At 30.3% G+C, this 21,085-nt stretch overlaps 1 long non-coding RNA gene across 1 annotated transcript; it reads right to left on the bottom strand.

Annotated features, from left to right (window-relative positions):
* Nucleotides 1-16,392: 16,392 nt before the first annotated feature.
* Nucleotides 16,393-20,750, bottom strand: LOC148277554 (uncharacterized). The gene is made up of 3 exons (XR_015823439.1): nt 20,643-20,750; nt 17,326-17,473; nt 16,393-16,531 (listed from the first exon to the last, which is right to left on the bottom strand). It is a non-coding gene; the product is annotated as an uncharacterized LOC148277554 (long non-coding RNA).
* Between the last annotated feature and the right edge of the window lie 335 nt (nt 20,751-21,085).

Genomic DNA, 21,085 nt, shown 5'->3' with positions numbered 1-21,085 from the left:
AAGTTAGGCCGTGTAGGGATATGACATATAGGAAGATTATCCCGATTTGATATTCGTTTATTTGATTAAGAACTGGGATTGCTGTTAGAAATAGCAGGCGGTACATGCAAGAAAATGAAGGCTATTGGGAGATCGGATATTTACTCAATGAAAAACAAATGCCGCCTTTATAACACCTGCATAACACATATTCGCCTCTACGGATGCAAATCGTGGCACCTCACTAGGGCCCAAAACAGCAAAATACTGAGTTCTGAGAATAGATGTTTCAGAAGAAACTTGAGTATGCAGTGGTTTGACTTTGTTAGGAGGGACCCAGCAAACTCCGATGAAAACTGTCGTCAAGCGGAGGCGATACGGTTGGATGGGCCATATACTGCGGATGCCTCGTGAGAGCCTTTTGCCAGCTTTTCAAGGCATCAGGTTTTCAACGTCCTGGACGTCCGCTGCTGACTGTTTGTCGGCAGTTTATGTCAGAACTAAGGGACGCGAACCTAATTTAACATGTATATTTTTTAAATAATAAAAATAAATATTTTCTTGTTTTGGTTACGGACTCTTTAAGGGCCCCAGCCCCTAGGCATTTGCCCTCCCTACCTTCCCTGTCGCCGGTTTTGGCTCTTTGTGGACAGCATATGCTCTAACTAGGGAGTGCACATGGAATATTGATAATGATTTATGCGTTATGCAGAACATGATTATTGAATGATACACAATAAAAATTACTTACAATTGATTTATTTTTTAGTTTTCAAATAGTCGAGTTGCCGCATTTGCTCGATAAATTAATTGTTTTCAATGTTTTTTTGTAAAAAAAAAGAATTTATAATATGAAAATATCATTGTGGTAATTCATTAAACTTGCGCCTTAAGGGGTTGAAACTATGTTAAGTTTCTTCCAAACTTTTTTTATTTTATTTAACTGTGAATGGAGTTATACTAAAACAAGTAAAGAGCTTTGTGTTTCTGGAAAGTATGTTTACTAGAGATGGAATGACTGAGAAAGATATTGAAAGGAGGGTGAGTGCCGGGAACAGAGTGAACGGTGCACTTAAACCAACCTTGGCAAATAATTGTTTGTCCCAAGGGATAAAATTAGCAGTTCACAACGGAGTCCTGGTCCCGACCCTGATGTATAGGAGCGAAGTATGGACTTGGAAAAATAGGGATGAAAATAGGCTGAATGCTGTCGAAATGCGATCACTCAGGCGAATGTGTGGTAAAACTATGTACGATAAATGCACAAATGTTGAGATTCGTACATTATGTAAGGCTGAGACAAGCATTATCGACAAAATCAAGGAAGGAGCTCTGCGCTGGTTTGGACATGTAGAGCGAATGGACGGCGAAAGAACGGCTAAGAATATTTACAATGCGAATGTTGATAGATGCAGAGATATAGGAAGACCGAGAAAGACATGGCATGATCAAATCCAACAAATACTTGAAGATGGACATGTCAAAAGTCGGAGAAGATGTATGAATATAGATGAAGTGAGATCTGTATGCAAATATAAAGTGATGTGGCGTTTTATTATCTATGCCTACCCTTACAGAGAAACGGGGTGATGGTTTTTTGATGTTCTTGTAATTACAATAAACTTCCTCTAAGAGTTTGCTTTACATGACTAATTTTATGGTTTTCCTTTTTTTACTATTAATGAACGGTAAGCGTTGAATAGTTTTTTTTTTTACTGCTTTTAATAGTGCGAAGGCCGTATGCAAATAAATGAGAATTTGAACGCCTTCTGTATTTATTTATTTTTCCACAAATGTATGAAATAGTTATTTTAGATTAATACGAAGTTGATGTTTGCGTGTGTGCTTTTTTTGCTCTTACCTAACCAAAAAATGTGACTTGGGCGCCGAAGTAGTGCATAGACCTATCTAAATTTCATTCAGAGATATATAGCGGATAAAGTTGTACCAACAAAGTCCATTAAAAACGTAAAAGTGCACAAGAAGTCAGGAAGTCCCAAGTTCCGAGCACTCGTGGAGTATGTCGCCGGGCGGAGAATGCTGGGCGTTCCCTTTAGAGCCTCGCCAATGCCAACGGGCTTGTGCTGCTGTGTTTTTACAGCTGCCAGAACAAACTTTTCTCTTTAAATAGGCCACTATCGAATTGAATTTCTTCCGCTTTGCTGTCACCACGCCGTATATAATTTTTCTTTCAATGAAACATTTTTTTAGTCAATCGAGCCATATTCGCACACTAAACGTCAAATAACTCTTTGTGTTATGATTTGTGTTTTATATTATTATTGTTAATAGAGCGGGACGCTGTAAGGTGATATTTCAACGCTTATTTTATTGTCGTAGAATGAATTATGTAACCTCTAGAAATATAATACATGGCTGTTTCAAGACGGGACGGAATTTAGGACTTATGGTCTTAAAAGGAACTTTTATGACCTTCAATAACTTAATGTCTGTAATTTTGTATTATTTTTCTACCTCGGATTACTTTTTTTTTAAAGTTTCATATCGAGGCTATACTGACAGAATGCGTTTAGCCAACAGTCTTTATTTATTTCAAATATTATTAAATACAGATGCAAGATGTTAAGTTTATGCCATGCTAAAAACAAAAATTATTCTTTCAAAGCATCAAAAAAAAAAAAATCAAAGAGAATTGTGAGAGTAATAATACGTTAAAAGAATAAAATGGCCTTAAATGCAATTATTTCGAAACTTGTTTTAATGACTCAATGCATTCTGTCAGTAAAACCTCGATATTCAACAAAATAGAAGTAAGTATATGTAATAACCATTATTTTAAAATGACTAGCATTAATCAAATCAATTTGTAAAACTAGTGTTATTTTTTAACAAATAAAATACATTTCTATTCTTGCACTGTTCTATTCTACAACAACTTATAAAATTATAACAAAAGTGTTTTTAATATTGAAATTTTTTTTATTTGGGCCATTTTTTTTATTTTCGATGTACATGGGAATAAATGCATATATTTTTTCCATAGTATTAAGAGTTTTTGTATGTTTATAGAATTTAAGAGATAAGATTATGTTTATATATTAGATCTTAACTGTAAGCACGCTGATGAACTGCATTTTATGCAGTTCAGTAGGACTTAATAATCTTTAATTTAATTTTTTGTATGCTTTTGATAAATAAATAATGTTACCAAAGTTATTGACCATCTTTGTCTTTTATATTGAAAAATAAATTATTTTAAAAGCTTTAAATTTTACTCTATTTTATTGTACTATAATGTGGTTAGTGTTTTCATCCCTCTTTAATACTTGTATCACTAAAATAAATTAACTCTTTTGCCTTAAATTTTAAAGATGACTTAACTGTTTTTTAAACTCTGCAATTAAATTGTAAAGTAGAGAGTGGCTTTTTAATATTAAAGCAACGTCGAAAAAACTAAATAAAATATTCTCAAATGCAAAACGTTCATGAATAAATAATTAGTTCACTTAAAAAGACACAACGGCTAAGCAGATTAATTCAACGTTGGTAAAGATAGTATTCGTTTGAAAAGTGCAATTCTAGTTTCAACGTATTTTAGACATTTTTACAATTTCACTAAAATATGTATTCGTCCTTCTTTCGTGATAAAAATAGTAAAGGAGTTGGTTGATTGTTAAAAGCACCGACAGCTTTAGTACTAAAGAAATACCTTATATTTTGCAGAATAAAATCTGTTTTTTGAAAACCAAAAAGATATTAATAGACAACCATGCAGAAAAGATTTCTCGACTTTCTTTTGAAGGGCAAAAAGATAAAAATATCTACTTTTCCGGGATATTATCGTACTTGGCAATGAAGAAGCGAGATCTTCTTATTCTAATGCTAACACATTTAGCTTAGGAAATGAAGTACTTTGTAATGAAGATTAAATAAATTGGAAAATACATTATAGAACATATTCTCGCCGTACGCACGCGTGGTTTGGTTCTCGTGATATTATGTAAAGTAGATTAAGACCCAGAGTCATAAATATGTAAAGTGATAAGATTATTTTCCAACTTTACGCTTCCGAGATTATCAAAATACAGTAAAATTAAATGCTCTTCAACACTACAGCCTGGACCTAACAGATTATTTCATTGAATGAAACCCCGTTGATTAAATGTAGGGAAGTAGGTCCTTGATACCGTCCAATTAAAATGGCTACTTGAAATTTGTTGGTCCTTTAGAACTCGAGACAAAACAAGCTACCTACTCGGTCGTAGTTTGTATATTCTACTTTACGCAAACTCACATTGCGTAAAATTTGAGTAAATTAGGTTTGACCTTTCCCCGCTCTTTCGCAGGGATTTACGCTTGTACGTGTAACTACAGTGTAGGTTGTTAGCCCGCGTACGTACGTCGCACGCCGTATCTTATACGTATATTTCCTCTGTACTTGTGCCTACGCACCTACATAGTACAACGTTAAAATATTCATGGAATCAACGAGTTTCCACCGTTACTTTTAACCGTGAAACGTTCCAAACGCCATTAGTGTTTAGAGAGATATACGGATTAGAGTGTGATTACGCTTATGTTAATGTTTATTTATAATTTATATTTGTTTGTTACACATTATTCGTAAGTTTTAGCTTAAGCTGTTTGTCTTTGATTCAATGTAATCTAAAAATAGCACCGATGATTTTTTCGTTGATTCTGCTGTTTAGTTTTTAAGAAATGGCATGTTTCAAATGTTTTTTTTAGAACAATTAATCACGACGTTTTAGGTGTTTAAAAACACTGTTTTGTTGTAAAGATTATTTAAGTAAAATATACCTGTGGAAAAGGTTATCAAGTTTTATAAACACGAATAAAAACGTGTGCTTAAGTTAATAACTTTAGCCTGTATGACGAGGGTAGAGTAAGTAAGGTTAGTTCGTTCATGATTGCGGAAATTTTCCCGTGAAAATATTCTTAATTACCACTAATGTTAAAAACTAATCCAAGGACCCTATTCAATTTTAATCTTACTGAATTTGCATTATTCCCATATTCAATTCTTTTAATGTAAAATTAATCCGTAATGGAAACCTAAATATTTTATCTAAATCCGTGAAACCGAGACCACTATTTTTGTTTCAATATTGAAGTTGTAAATTGAGGCCAAAGTTTGGGTTATTTGAATGCGATTCAAATGAACGTCTGAATACAGTCTTCATTCAAACTCAACAAACCAATGTTGGTTTAAGTTTGGTCGGTTTGCGGATACCGCGAAGGGAACTTAGCATTTCAGGTAGAAGCGCTAAGCTTGTCTACTCTCAACACAGATTCAATAACTCATTTCCTGGAAAGTGATTTATGTACGGCGACTGCTACTACTCCGTTGTTTTTCTTTAGTGTAATATACTACACTAACTGTCTCCGTGTTTACTTTATCGGAGGTTGATTCAGCACGCTCTAAATGGGTCAGGAATATGATTCATTCGGAGATACAAAATATCACTTCCAAGAAATAATCTCCTCGTTTGCATCATTCAACTACTAGTATGAAAAAAGTTATTGAAATATCCTGCAAAAAACTTCTGAGATATTTTGTTGACACAACTCGTTTGTCAAAAATGTTAAGGATTTGCAAATAGTAGAATTATCTTTTAGCAGCCAGTGGTGTATGGGCACTTCATTGGTAAACCAAATACACCGTAGTTCAATCGTCTATTGCATTATAATAAAATAATCAATCTTACGCTTCAGGTACCACTCCACGAACAATGAAATATTACAGATCAAAAAATCTTTAAAAATCAATATTTCAAGTGCAGCCTATCAGGATTCGAGCTCAGGACCTTAAAAATGATTTAAAAAAACGTATCAACGAGGTGGATTTATCTCCACTCGATTTCCTTATTCGGAATATTTAAATAAGAGTAGCCATCGTGTGGAAAGCACTTATCCAGGATTGGGTTATATTTTACGCTAAGAACTGTATTTTTCATCTGCTAGGACTCTTTTTTTGATAATAAAGCTAATCACATTTCACTAAATTAAACTTGGGTGTTTAAAAAAAATGTATATTCAATTTTACTCGCGAATAGAAAAATACGTTGGAGCGCGGGTGTCTTGGCGTGAAAAATGGTAAACCCTTTCGCTTTAGGCTTTGTTTTTCTTATTGTTTCATTTCAAGTAAATCCTTTGATGTATGATACAATTTAAGATGTTTTACAGTATAGTTGCAAAAACGCGACACGTTTTCTTTAACGTTAAATTCCAATTTTTCAACGCTAAAGCTTTACAGGCGCGAGGCTAGGCAAAAAGTGCTGTGAACAAACACATTCAGTGGGAGAGAGAACACCGCATAGATCTTTTCCTGCGCCTCCTTTATCCGTTTAAATTCTTTTAGGTAACCTGGTAGTGGTCCTTTACATAAAACTGGTAGTAAATTGCTGGTCAGCAGCGAGTAACTGCGATGCGAAAATGATATCGGTATATATTCGTAGTATTAACCGCGGTTTCGCTCGCATGATATTAGGGAGAAATTAGTTCATTAGTTTTGTCGTTTAACAAATAATAAAAATTGACTGGAATGATTTCTTTTATTGAAAAAAAAAGTAGCTTGTATTATACGTACATTCAGGTTTTTTCAGTTTTAAAAATGTATAAATTGATACCTATTAAGAGTTTTTGTACCACACAGAATACAGCTCTTCGTATTGTAAATGACAAATATTATGTCTTCGGGGTCTGTTCAACAAACGGTCTTTTTTTATTTCATTTACCTGCACTCTTACTTGCGCTTAATTTGTTTTTTTTTTGTTAACACTTTTTTACAAAAAATCTGAAAATACGAAGAAAAAACAAAAAATAAATTTTAAATTGACAAAGTGACAAAGCCTCAGTAATAATACGCCACCCGCTTATGGAGCCGCCCATATGGACAAGAACCATTCTACGATATCTTGTTGAAGTTGGCTACAATTTACAACAATACAACGGGCCTTAGGTACTAAGATTGATAATTTCAAGCGCAAACCAAAACCGTCCACTCCACGTTTGTTGTTAAACCGAAAATTTGGAACGGTTTTGTCCTATCGAATAGTGCGAAAGGTCGTTTTTTTGAACGGGTAGCGAATTACTACTCTGAGGACAAAGCAATTTTGAACAGTTATAAGTATCGAATTTTAGGTTATAACAGCGCAGCCGTTAGATCATTTGACAATTGAGAGGAAAATATGCGCATACGTCGTTAAATGAAATGGCAATACTTCGAAAGAAATTAATGTTGCCTTATGGAAAAATGAATGTTCTCCTTTTTTAAGCGAAAGCGTCAAAAACACGGATCTACATGTCGATAGAACCAGCTCCGTAATACACCTGTAGAAAAAGATAGGAGAAAAGTTAAGCATATAAAAAAATGGACGATCAATCAATGACATGTTATACGCAGGAATGTAAATTATTAAGAGTTAAAATTGATTCTACACCATTATTTATCTAATAAACGTTTTTAAATTCCAAATCGTGTAACACGCAACAAAGAATTATTTCGATCACCGCTACGAACTTCTATTTATGCTCAAAATGTTTTTTTTACAGAACTGCCAAGTTCTAAGCATTAACGAGGTTTGTTAAGAATAAAACGGGAATTTTAAAATTTACGGGTTTGGAGGGTCCGATTTTATTATTTTTTTAAAATTATGTTGGTATACATGCCCCTGAAGTATACTATCCAAACCCGCAAAATTTAAAAATTCCCGTTATTTTCTGATCTCACTTTGTAAATTCTTTTCATGTATTTACGTCAAATTTAGTAATTTAATTATATTGATTCTTTCCGATACTTATTAAATCGTTTAAATTGATTTTAATAATTTGTGTATGTTTAGGCAGCATTTCTCTAAAATAGTACATATTTCAACAAAAAAAAAGTTTCATCGTGTCTTACAATAATTTTGCTCTCTTAATTTTGTGGAAATCATTAACAAAAACATATTTATTTGTTTCATTGTATTTACAATGTACAGAGGTTTATTGTTTAAGGTCCCGACTTGCTAGGAATTTCTTGTGTTTAGACAAGATCTTGTTTGTTACAAACGTTTAATAGGATTGAAACAGAAATACAAATATAAATTACGAAACATAAGAATAAATATTTAAAAATAACGAAGTATAATTCAATTTAAAACAGGCTTAATGTTTGGTTAAAGAAAAGACCACAGGATATTAAGAGGCCTACATTTAATTCACTTATATTCATAACAACTGACAGACGTCTTTGTGTTAGTGTCCAACGTGTTAAAATAACTTCATGTCCAATATCGTAAAATGCCCCTAAAAAAGGCAATTCTTCTTTGAGGTTAAATATTTTATCTGGTTTTATTATGTTTTGAAATTCAGAATTTTATGAGAACCACCCTGACATAAACTTGTCTGACAGTTCGCAAATAATTAGTTGACTCAAATTAAGCTTCTGAAGGGTACGTGGGTGGCAGTTTTGGGATTGTTTTTAGTATAATTAACAGAAACTCAACTACTAAATATAACACAAAAACACTTAAAACACCCAGGAACGTCACTAATTCACAAGTTTTTTTATGAAATTAAAATATAGTCTTTAAAATTTGTTTCTTTGAAATAAACAAATAGAGTCTCTATACGTACAGATTAAGGCAGCGTGTGTAATCGCAGTCCAGGTAACTACTAGTAGTACAGCATACCGAAAAAGGCATTACAGCCGACCACTATTTTAATCACGTCGCTTACTTCAACCCTAAGCAGTGTTTACCCACAAGGCTCTGCGCCATTCAGGATTAATTCAGCCTTTATTAACTAAGCTTACTATCTAACACTTCGTTAGAACTTTCAATAACAAGAACATTATTAACACTTTTTAATATTTCAAACAAAATTTTCGTGGCATATATACGATCTTTCATGTTTATTTCCATTTTACATACTGTGTTAAGTATTTTAAGTACATAATTTAGTTTTTTGATGCCATGCTTCTTTAACTTAATTTAAAACGTCGGTTTGGTGTCATTATCATAACTTAAGTTGTATCTATTTATTTGACTATTTTTTTTACTAACTGCATTTTTTCCTTTTGTTTATTTATTTGAAGACTTTATATATATGTACAGTTTACTTATAAATGCATAAACGTGAGTGTATTACTTAAATGTAATTATATTGCTTCTCTTCCACGCTGACTTAAGAATAATGTCATAAATATCGTTGCTACAATGATTCTGTCCTGTCCGTTTTCTTTTACATGAAACTTACCGTCACATTGATTTTTTTTTACATTTAATTTGCCACGCTAACAATTGTATAATCTAAAACATCTGTAAAAAATAAAAAACTACGAAACACTGTATATAGGTACGAGTGTATTATATGCAATAGAGCCAAGACTTAAACGGGTAAGGCGTTATTAGTTATCTTTCTTAGACATTTTGCGTTATGGATGAAGAAGAATCATGTTATTTTCAGTGGTAGGATTAGATAAACAAAGATGTAAATTTCCACTGCAATTTTATTCTCATACATGCCAAAAATATGTTTTCTGTCTTCAGTTAGCATTTAAACTCATATTTTTCGGTATGCGCCCAACACTCGTTTCCACTTGGCTGAGTAATGAAAACGCCTTAATGAAATCTCATTCGTAGAAATACGATACTGTAATTAAAAAACCAATATAATTTATTTACAAAACAATGTTTATTTTTTTCCAATTTATTTATGTTAAATCATCATTTCCTTAATAGAAAACCATATTGAACACATTTATAATTTACTCCTACGTTTTCAGTTTCATCGGTACTTTGGCTGAGACTCTTTAAATATTTGCTCTACAGGAAATGATAATATACTCGTAGAATACCTTATATATATTTATTAATATGAAAGTAAGTAAAATGTAAATAAACCCGATTACTTCATGTAACGTACATATTGGATATTGATTTTCCGCCGGAGGCGTACATTATTCAAATAGACAAGCTTTATAGTAGACGCCATTATTTTTTCGATTTCTTTTAGTAACTAGAAAGTTGTTATAAATTGAAATTTACGTATGGTAATTTATTTTTTTATAGGTACTATGCACATTTTTTTTTAATCCTGGATTCCTGGCAAGATGGACGTGAGATAATGATTTCAAACGTAAGTTAAACTGCAATATTTCATTGTTCCTGAAGCAGAGGACTGATCACCTTACCTTCAGGTAACAGATGAACTAACTACGCTGCATTTGGTTAGCAACTGCAGTTCCCTGTACACCACTGAATGCGGAAAGGGAATATTAAACAGAATAATGGTACAAAGATTTGCATTTTGATTTTAAAATAAAAATAAAATTAAAATGATCCTTAATTAAAATCATAACCCTTTAGAATTATCTCCCATTTACCATTAAAAATATTTCTACAGTATGTCTGTTAAAATCGTGTCTACACAATTATATTGTATCTCTTTTTTAACACTACATTGCCCAACATATTTATTTTTTATAATAAAAGTGAAACAATATTGTTTTTTCATTCAAAAACAAGCTTATTATATTTTTAGGTTAATTTTTTTTTTTTTTTCAAATAACTATTAAGTATCATATTTGTTATGCAGTATGGATAGAAATGGCATTTATATTATTTGAAAAATCGTTAAATATCCAAAGAATAATTTACCCGTTCAACAAAAATGTTAATTTTAATTTGAGAAAATATGGATTTCAACAAAAAAAAGGATTTCTATTACGACAAAATACAGAAATTACCCCATTCTACCACAATCAATTTCCATTTTTCCATCAAAAGTTATTCACGACTTTTAGAAAAATGGTCTGAAAATTTAAATATTTGAGTAAATAAAAAGAACTCGAGTATTTCTCTTTTTAAAAAAAAAAAAAAATGTCGCGTCTCGTCAGCTTACATTGAGTAATTCAACAGACACATCTTACAACATGACAAGGCTTATATATTACGATATGTGTTAACATAGGTTCTCATATTTTTTCCAAATTTATAAGTGAGCACAAAAACCAAAATTAAATTTTAAAGGTCATTTGAAAGAAATTTTTCTGCTCTACAAGATTTTGCTTTTACGTTACATACCTTATTTTATTTTATTTATTTATTATACGGCACAAGTGCTTTTTATAATAAAAAATATAACAATAAAATGACTGAGTTAGATTTACAAAAATTAAAAACTAAAAAACAATATGAAAACATGGATATAAAAAAAATAACAAGAAATATGTACATATTCATATACATATATGTATGTCAGCATGCAAAAGATATAAAAAATATGAAATAAATAAACACAAGATCATTAGCATAAGTAGTTTTTGCAAATAATTTGTCAATCGTTACTATAGAACATCATTAAATATTTATAAATAGATGATTTGAGTTCACAGAGTTAAAAATGTCGATATGAGAGGTACATTCGTTCCTAGTCTGTGTATACGCGGTATTGGTAAGTGACAAAGATAGTTCGTTTGAGAAGGGTGACAATAATACATACTATTTTGTCTAGTTCTACGTATTGGTATGTTAATATTTATTAAATTCAGGAGTTCGCAAAAATCGCATTTTGAATTAATGATTTTATATAAAAATATTAGGTCGGTTATTTTCCTGCGATCCTCCAGAGTAGGTAAATTTAAAAAGTTTAACAATGACATCTAGTGAATTTCTCCTTTAGGAATATGTTGTTTGAAATTAATGTATCTTAAAAAATTTCGTTGGACTCTTTTAAAATTATTTATATGAATTTTTATAAAAAGGGGACCATATAGTAGAGTTGTACTCTAATTGGCTTCTAACCAAGGATATATGCCAGAGTTTCATTATTTTAACTGATTCAAAATCCTTTATGGTTCTTAAAATGAAACCCAAAGTTTTCATACTTTATATATTTTATGACAAGTCTTTAAAATGTAATACCAGGTAGATGAAAGTGAGCATTTTCGACACCTTATGTTCGCGTTCAATGGGGGAATATAGTTTCCAAAGCTGCTCGCGATGAAGATGCTATGAATTTTTTACTAATTTGTTTATGCTGTGTCCTCTGATTCTCTTCATTTGGAAAAAAACGGACACAACTTATGTGAACACGTGATACATAAATATTTGGTGCTGAACGTACTAATAAATCGGGTCTGATTGTATTTTTCTACTCGCAATATTATTTTTTATTACTTATGTACGTGCGTTTTATACTAAATTCATTTAAAAATTCACCTCACTAGGGCATTAAAATTTAATTTACATTATTAACATGACATTCAAGTATTATTATTTAAATTAAAATAATAAAAATACTTTATAGATTTATTCCACTTTTATTTATAATTATTTTATAATTTTTTTACCAGTGACCGGGTTTCGTCGTGACCGACATTCTGACGATGTTAAAAAAGTATAAATTTATAAAATAATTTTAAATTAAAGTGAAATAAAACTATAAAGTATTTTTATTATTATAATTAAAATGCAGTTCCACCAAGAAATGTCCGTAGAAAATCTCAATATATTATTATTTATTTCCAATATGCTAAATTTGCTTGAGGCAGATTTCAATTTCTGGTTCCAAATATTTTATATTTTAAGCTGTTTTTACAGTTTCGTATTTTAAAAATGTATTTAAAAATAACTTTTCGTTTATGTTGCATGCTATAGGCAATAAATATAGTTTATTAAACCCTTTATTGCATGACATTCTTTTGATATTTCATACGCTAAAAACGGATAGAAAACTATTTTTTTTAATCCTTGATAGAAAATATAGAAAATCTTAAATACATTTATTGCTATAAATAATTTGATACAGCGTTGCCTTGTTGATATACCATCTAATGATTAATTTCATCTTCGTTAACTTCAAGTGGAGGAACCGGGACCATCGGACCGTTATGCTTCATTTGTAGTATCTCGGCATGTGTCTAATTCGTAACATCACAAAATCCTTTGTATTTTTTTTTCTATTGAATTACATACACCAAGCAAAAAAGGTTTAATTTGAATCAATAGTATCAGTCACAAGAAAATAAAAATGACGATTACCTTGATGACTTGCCTTTATTTTGCGTACGTAACGTATCTACTGTTAAAAGCAAAATTTGTTACAAAAGAATTGATTATCACAATGATTCATAATGATGTGTGAAGACGTGCAAAGTGAATGGCATTCAATGAATTAAACACTCTATTTTTTTTCGTGCCAAAAACTGTTCTTTAAAACATGTAAGAAGTTATTTAGATTTCAATTCATCAATATGGTCACCCTGCTATAATGTTCATGTTTATAATATAGAAAACGTTCAAGATAAATTTTTACGGTATATAAACTAAAAAAAATAACATTCCAATACAAAATGTGAATTGTGACAATTTATTAACCTTGCTCAACCTAACAACACTTTCTGAAAGAAGAACTATTAATGATCTCATTGTACTGTATAAAATTGTAAACTCTCTTTTTGACGTACCAAAAATACTTGAATTGATTAATTTTATAGTACCTGGTGTCAACACTAGGAGTACTTTATTGTTTCATTGCTTCAGTACTTCTTCCAACCAACAAAACAATTCATTGATACCGAGACTGCATAGGTTAGGTAACACTTATGGAACGGCTGCAGACATTCTGTCCAATTCTTTATTATCTTATAAGTCCACAATGTCAAGTTTATTTGTAGCTGCTCGTCAAACTATTATTGATAATTCAATTCCATAAATAAAAAAATATACTTACTTGTTTATCTTTATTACCTTATACTTGTTTTTTATTTTTTACTATTATATCGAATTGCATGGTAGTGTTGGCAAACACGCATTTCATAGATACATATTTTTATTTCTTCTTTTTTCGCGATAATATATGCTTGCTTGTTTATTAATTTAACTTAAATTTGTCTTTCTTGCTAACCGTAACACTTTATTTACTTTGTTTGCTTTATAGAATTTATTTCATAATCTTATATCATTGCATTTTTTGTTTATATGCTTACTGTTTTTTCTTGCATACCTTTGTTATTATTGTTTTTTTTTTACATTGCAAAACTTTTTATTATATACTTTTTAACTAATTTCACATATTTTTTCTGTATATTCTGTGTTTCTTTAGTATGTTAGCATGTATTTTATTTTTATTTTTTGTAAATGCCTTTTGGCCGTCAATGAACAAAATAAAAAAAATAATTAATAAATAACTAAAACATTTTTTGCAACAGGATACAAACATCTCTTCAAAGTGCTCTTGGCCTGTTGTATACACACACACATATAAAAGTTAGGAGTGAGTATTGGTGTTACGATTATTGACGTGCAATCTGAGTACCTATTTGGTACATGGAGCTGTTGCAAATCAAATAGTATCCTCAACTAGAGAACTGTTGACTGAAATGCTAGAAATACATCAAACTAAAACGTGGTAGAGACGTTACTTAAAATTGTGTTACAGAGACGCTGAAGAGAATACTTTTAATTAAAAAAAACTGCCGTTTAAAATTAAAACTTCCATTGAATGCTGTTGAAATGCGATCTCTCAGGCAAAGGTGTGGTAAAATGATGTATGATAGGTCCACAATTTTTTTTTTTACATTTTTTTTTTTACATTTTTTTTTGTACCACAACAGGCCAGGAGGCCTAATTACAGTGGTGAATTACATCACAGACCACCCAGGCTTGAGAAAAATCACATTTTAAATTTTTGTGTTCTCACCGGGAATCGAACCCGGAACCTTCCGTGCGTGAGTCAAGCGTCTTGACCACTACACCACGGAGGCCGCCATGTCGAGATCCGTGCACTATGTAAGGTTGAGACAAGTATTATCGATTTTTTGTTACCTGCAGGTAAAATGATCTTTCTCACGCATTCGTTCCCTACGAAATGCTATCGAATAGAAACAACTTTTCAAATTTCTTTATTTATTAAACACTTAATAGGAAATGCGGTTAGTAATGACTTAATTCCAGTTCTTAAAGTCCTAGACGCGGTTGTTTAGACGGTCAACTGTGAAACTGGCGACGCAGGTTTGATTCCCGCCAGTTACAAGAAAATAATTTGGACATATTTTTTTCGCCATTAATTTGGGTGCTGTGGTGTATTTTTCATTACCTTATTTCACTTCCTCTCTCTACTGCCTGCTGACAAGTCTCGAAAAATAGAGACTTAACCGGCTATGACTCCTTTTTAAATACATTTATGAGTAAGTAATGCGAATGGACAGCGAAAGAACGGCTAAAAATATTTACGATGCGAATGTTGATGAATGCGGAAATAGAGGAATACAGAGAAAGACATGGCATGACCAAATCTAACAAACACTTGAATATAGACATGTCAAAAGTTGGAATAATCGGCACACGTGCATGAGAAGATGTATGAATATAGAGGAAGCGAAATCTGTACGCAATGAAAAAGACATGTGGCGTTCTATCCTCTCCGCCTACTCTTACGGGGAACGGCGTGATGGTTTGTTTGTAAAAATACATTTAAGATATTCTTCAATCAAAATAGTATTTACATTAATTTATTGCCTCAACTGCAAACTAGAGCCAGTTATTTGATTTAATGGTTTGAAGATTCAGCGTTTTGTGTTCTGCGCAAAGCGATTTTACTATGTATTTAACATACTTACTCAAATATATTATATGCCTGTTCTACAAATACGAGTATAAACCAACTCGCTTTAAATATATTTTGCCGAGCTGAAGTTTAAGTCTTCATAACATTATTTCAAGTCAAGTTCCAAACTTCTCTATGTGTTCAAAGTTTAATTTGTTGTGACGTCATTGAATTAGATTCTTAATATTTTAGTAGAATTGATAAGAATTATGTATGCTTCAATAACCTACATTTGAGAAAAAACAGTTACATAATACGGACAATTTAAAACATATTAATTACTTGAAATATTATAAATTACTCATTATATTGTAGAATAACGCATGAAAATTGATTTCAACATTTTTTATTTTTTTTAATTGCCTTTATTTCTGATTTTTTATGATTTTTTAAAAATTTTAAATACATTTCACACAAAACATGTACATTTATATCATTAAATTATATAATTTTTCTATTGTCGTGCTTTTTTTAATACAGTAAAACAGATTTATTGTCCCATTGGCATCACTTTCATTAGTACAATCATTCTTCGCATAGTAAGCGTAAATATTTTTAATATTAAAATCCAGCAAATTTAAAACAAATGTTGCTTTCCAAATTTGATGCGTAAATGTCAATTTGAAGATTACAAAAATATAACTTCAATATTTAAATAATTGAGAGAGATATATTAGTCTTGTATCGTATGTTGACTCGTTGTATACCACAGCCACACAAGAGATAAATAAGAAGAATGTTCATCAATTGTTGAAAAGAAAACATATATTTAAGACATTCATGTGATATTACAATAATTTAAAGAGGTTTCTGAATAATATTTTTTTATAGACTCTCGACATTTTTGTGGTTTCGTATTTATTAAATGCCTTTTATGAAATAAACAAAATGGTAAGCAAACCTTGAGAGGAAAATTAAATTGATGAAAAAATATTTCCACAATACTCAGGATAGGCATCGCGGTATTATCCCGTATTTTCTGAAAATAATAAAAAATAGGACAATAAAATAAAATTGCGTATGATGAAAAGCTTTGACAAAAATCTTTAAAGAAGAATTCCGTAAATCTCTTTCACGACGCAAACTCCTTGCTATAAAACTACATACTTTTCAGATAAATCTGAGAATTGGACTCAAAACGGAAGTTCACCCCAAAATAACTTTTTAGCCATTCAGAAAATTGAATTTTTCAATCCCAGAATATGATACAACGTTATTAATCAAAGTAAATTGCTTTTATTTTCTTGTTTTTTTAATTTTTCTCCTACAGCTACGCGAGGTTACATGTCCGATAGTATTATTTTATTAAGTTTTTGTTATTTTTTTTTTATTGCTTAATATTTTCATGAAAACATAATTTAAGTATCAAATTTATATTTTTAAATACAATTTTGACTGTGTTCAAAGGCTTTGCCATTCAAAGTTGTATTTGTAATAAATAAAATATCAATTTTATATCATTAAATTTAATTAAAGATAGGTTCACACCATTACAATACAATGAGCAGGATAATATTGACTTGACTTAGGTCAGTGAACAATCTCAAAAACACGAGACAGGACAATTGAACAATACAACGATTCGGCTTTAGTTCACACGTGGAACACTGTGAAAATAATACTGTCAATTAAGCTTTTTTTTAGGTAATTTTAGATTTTTTTTATCCTCAGAGTTAATTGAATTAATTTAATATTTTTCCGATACAAAATTTTTAGAGTTGTTATATTCAAAATGCTCAGGTTTTTTCAAAACCGATTATTTATTTTTTTTACCTCTTATTTTACCAAAAGTTCTTCCTCTTGTTTTGTAAGCGGCATTTTCTTTATATTTTTCCAATAATTATGAAAATAGTGGATGACAGATGGAGTGAGAACATTTTCCACTACGAGGTCTGGTAATGGTTCTTCAGATTCAACTTCTCTATAAAAAAAATCTTATTACATCATTATCATGGTGTATTTTATATCTGTGAAATTTCAGTTGCTGTTGCAACTGAACTTTAACAAACTTTGACTACAATCAATACTTGTATTGTTTTCTTGTTTCCTTATGTTTTAACATAACATCCAAAAATAACTCTCTATGAGGAACATTTCTTTTGCCTGTAGAATTTCAAAATAGGATTTTACCTTGATCTTGTTTTAACCAACTATATTTTCGTTTATTAAATTTAATGGCAATTCAAACATATGTAACTATTGTATTTATCTATTGTTAACAATTTTGTTTGTAGTGAAATTATTGAATATATAAGTAAATAATTGATCACTTCACTATTTAGTGCCTATGTTTTGCTTTACAAATAAAACAAAAATGAAAAGAAAAATATTCAACAGGTGTTTGACCAATGCAATTAATGCGCTTGTTAAAAAATATAATATAAGGATAGTTAAAATACGAAAATTGTATTAAAACCAAACGTTTACCGCACCTTAATGAAAGTGACACCGGTACTTTCTACTTAAATAACATAAGTTGATTAAGAAGATAATATTTTTTTCTCGTAACTGTTGCTAAATCTTTATGATATTTAGGCACTACAATTTCACGCGCTCTGCCGTAAGTTCATGTAGAACAAGTTACATTTTATATTGTTAATGTACAAAAATGCAAATCTGGACATTTTATCGCTTAGGTGAAACTTAAGTATTCTTTTTTTATTGAAGACTGCGACTTCTACATTTTTAAAATATGCTTAATATCGTGTAGATTATAAAAGATTAAAATTATAATATAAAACTACTGATTTAGCACAAGAGAACATTACATTTTGACTAAGATGCCTAAGATGGTGTTGTGGTCTATGTAAAGAAAAGTCTTCATTACAGCTACGAAAATGTCAGAATAAAGGAAACAAACGCTATCAAAATAATAATAAAACAAGACGGCTGTATACTAGCTATATATCGATCTCCAGAAATTTCTTCAAATGAAACATTAGAAGAAATAAAATATATAGAAAATTTAATAGTAGTAGATCTTAATATGGACATTCACAACATGGACTTGAACAGCAAAACAGCTTTGAACAACTTCTAATGTATTATTCACTCAAACCAACAAAACTACAAGAGAAGACAAAAACAGTAAATCATGCATAGACCATATAATGGTTAAAACAAAAAAATCTAACACATCTATAATATTTTGATCATCTTGAACAGATCAGTTCAGGACAATGATTAACATACAAATAAATGCAAAAAAACCTAGATAGCCCAAAACATTACACAAAACAAGTTTGGATTATAATAAAATGGAAATGTATTTAAGCAAATAAAATTGAATTGAAATTTTAAATGACAAAGAAACAAATGAAGCTTAGAATACAATTTTATCAATTTTAGAAGAAAAAATGAAAAATTATTCTTAAACTACTGTTGTTATTATTTCATATTCCAAAAAACGTAAAAAACCCTGGATCACGAAAAGTATAACTACAAGTATTCGAAAAAGGGACAATTTACATAAAAAGGTTAGAAAAGATTTTACATGCCATACCATTTTACAACTATCTTAAAACTTTAGAAATATTTGGAAGAAAATTTTTAAAAGGGCAAAAGAAAACTGCCATAGAAATAAAATATAAAATTGTGGAGTGAACACAAGAAAAGTATGGGAAACTATACAAAAAACATTGATACAACAGACAAAAAAATACAAGATGAAAAAACTGGTACATTCACCGACAGGGCAACAACTAATACAATCTGAGTCAATCGCAAAACAGTTTAATGATTTCTTCGCAAACATAGGGTCTATCATGGCAATAAAAATAAAAGAATGTAAAAGTAAATTTAATAATATGAGAGAGACAAATATAAAAAATACACTGTGTTCTAGCTTTAAATTGAACCCTGTAAATAAAGATGAAATAATACGAGTAATAATATAATGAACTACAAAAATCAAAATCAACAGGATTATATTGGATACCTGCACTTTTATAAAAAAATATAAAAAATTAAAAAAATTTCTCCACTGAAAATTTCGATAAATAAAAGTTTAAACTCTGGTTTATTTCTCGAACACCGCAAAGTAGCTAAAAACATTCCAATCTTCAAAAATGGATTAAAAACAACCAAATTTTTTGGAAAAATCTCAAATGTCCAATTATCTGGAAAAAATAATATTCTTTTAAGAAATCAATTTGGATTCCGCAAAAACATGGAAACTTCTGACTCGCTAAATGCATTACAAGTCATATTATTTTAAAGCTGGACAAAGATAAAAAGTGCACTGGAATATTTTTAGACTTAAATAAGGGTTTAGATGCCATTTCTCATCATAATTATACAGTGAACTAAGTAAATTAAATTTAAAAACACCGAACTGGCGTGGGTAAGGAGCTATTCAACAAATTGAACACAAATGGTACAAGTAAATGGAATCTCGAGTCACCAATTACCAATTACATTCGGAGTACCTTAAGGCAAAATGACAACATCGTTTGGTAAAAGGAGTCACATGTACCTTGCTCCCAAAATTTACAACACTTTACTTCTTGATTTAAAATTTAATACAAAAAAACGTAAATTCAAATTATTTGTTTAAAAATGGCTTCTGGATTTGGGTCCCGAAAACTGCCTTGAGTCTGCTGTTTATGTTTTATTTTTATATCTATACAGTGTTTTCCATTATATTATATTTATTTGTTATGTACTAGAACATAATACAAAAACGATGTAAATGAATGCCTCGACACGGGTTATGCCCAGTGAGGTGTTTGTATAGAAAAGAAAAAATAGAAAGTTTTATTTTAAATTAATAATTGAATTCCAATTTTACTAAAGGTTTCCACAATTAATGCCACGCCACTATATACAAAGATGGATCCAATTACTGAATTCCAACGATTTTCCTTCGAGCAAAGATCATTATGAAATACAAATACCAACTTAATAGATTCAAGGATTTACATAAAAAAATATATTAAATTATCTCTACAATATTCTAAGCTTATTTCAAGGCAACGATAATGAAATACCGAGTACAATATAACTCAGTTTTTAGAAACGTTTTATCTATTTCATGGAACTGTTTTTACTCAAATACGTTTTAACGAAATAAGGATTTTAATATTACATACCGACTGTCTCCTTTGTTCTTCAACTCGTACAAAATATCAACAATATTTTTCCCAAATGAATACCTTTTGTAAGATTTTCGTATTTTGTTTCTGTGAACCATTTTACCGGTAAGAGAACGAATAATTAACAACGTCTACAAAAAAAGAGAAATGTATGTTGAGATATTGTTACATGGGTGAATATTACACCGGCAACTGAAAGTAATTTAGCTACCGCAGTCCTTATATTATAATATGTACACATATTTCTATACGTACTATAAATGTGTTTTTTTTTTATAATTGCATATTATCTCTATGGTTAGGGCAGCGGGCAAAGACTGCCGCATATATTTAATATCTGGTCTAGAAATAAAAAGTCACGTATTTTAATTGAATCGGCATTCACTTCGTATCACTTCATAATAAGTCGTGTATTTTATTTAACTTTATTGGTAATTCAT

This window comes from Micrasema longulum, unplaced genomic scaffold, assembly GCF_059751315.1.
Source record: "Micrasema longulum isolate JH-2025_06_02 unplaced genomic scaffold, ASM5975131v1 h1tg001012l, whole genome shotgun sequence".
Classification (NCBI taxonomy): Eukaryota; Metazoa; Arthropoda; class Insecta; order Trichoptera; family Brachycentridae; genus Micrasema; species Micrasema longulum.
The sequence above is the reverse complement of the archived record's forward strand: the minus strand, read 5'-3'. Positions and strand labels throughout refer to the sequence as shown.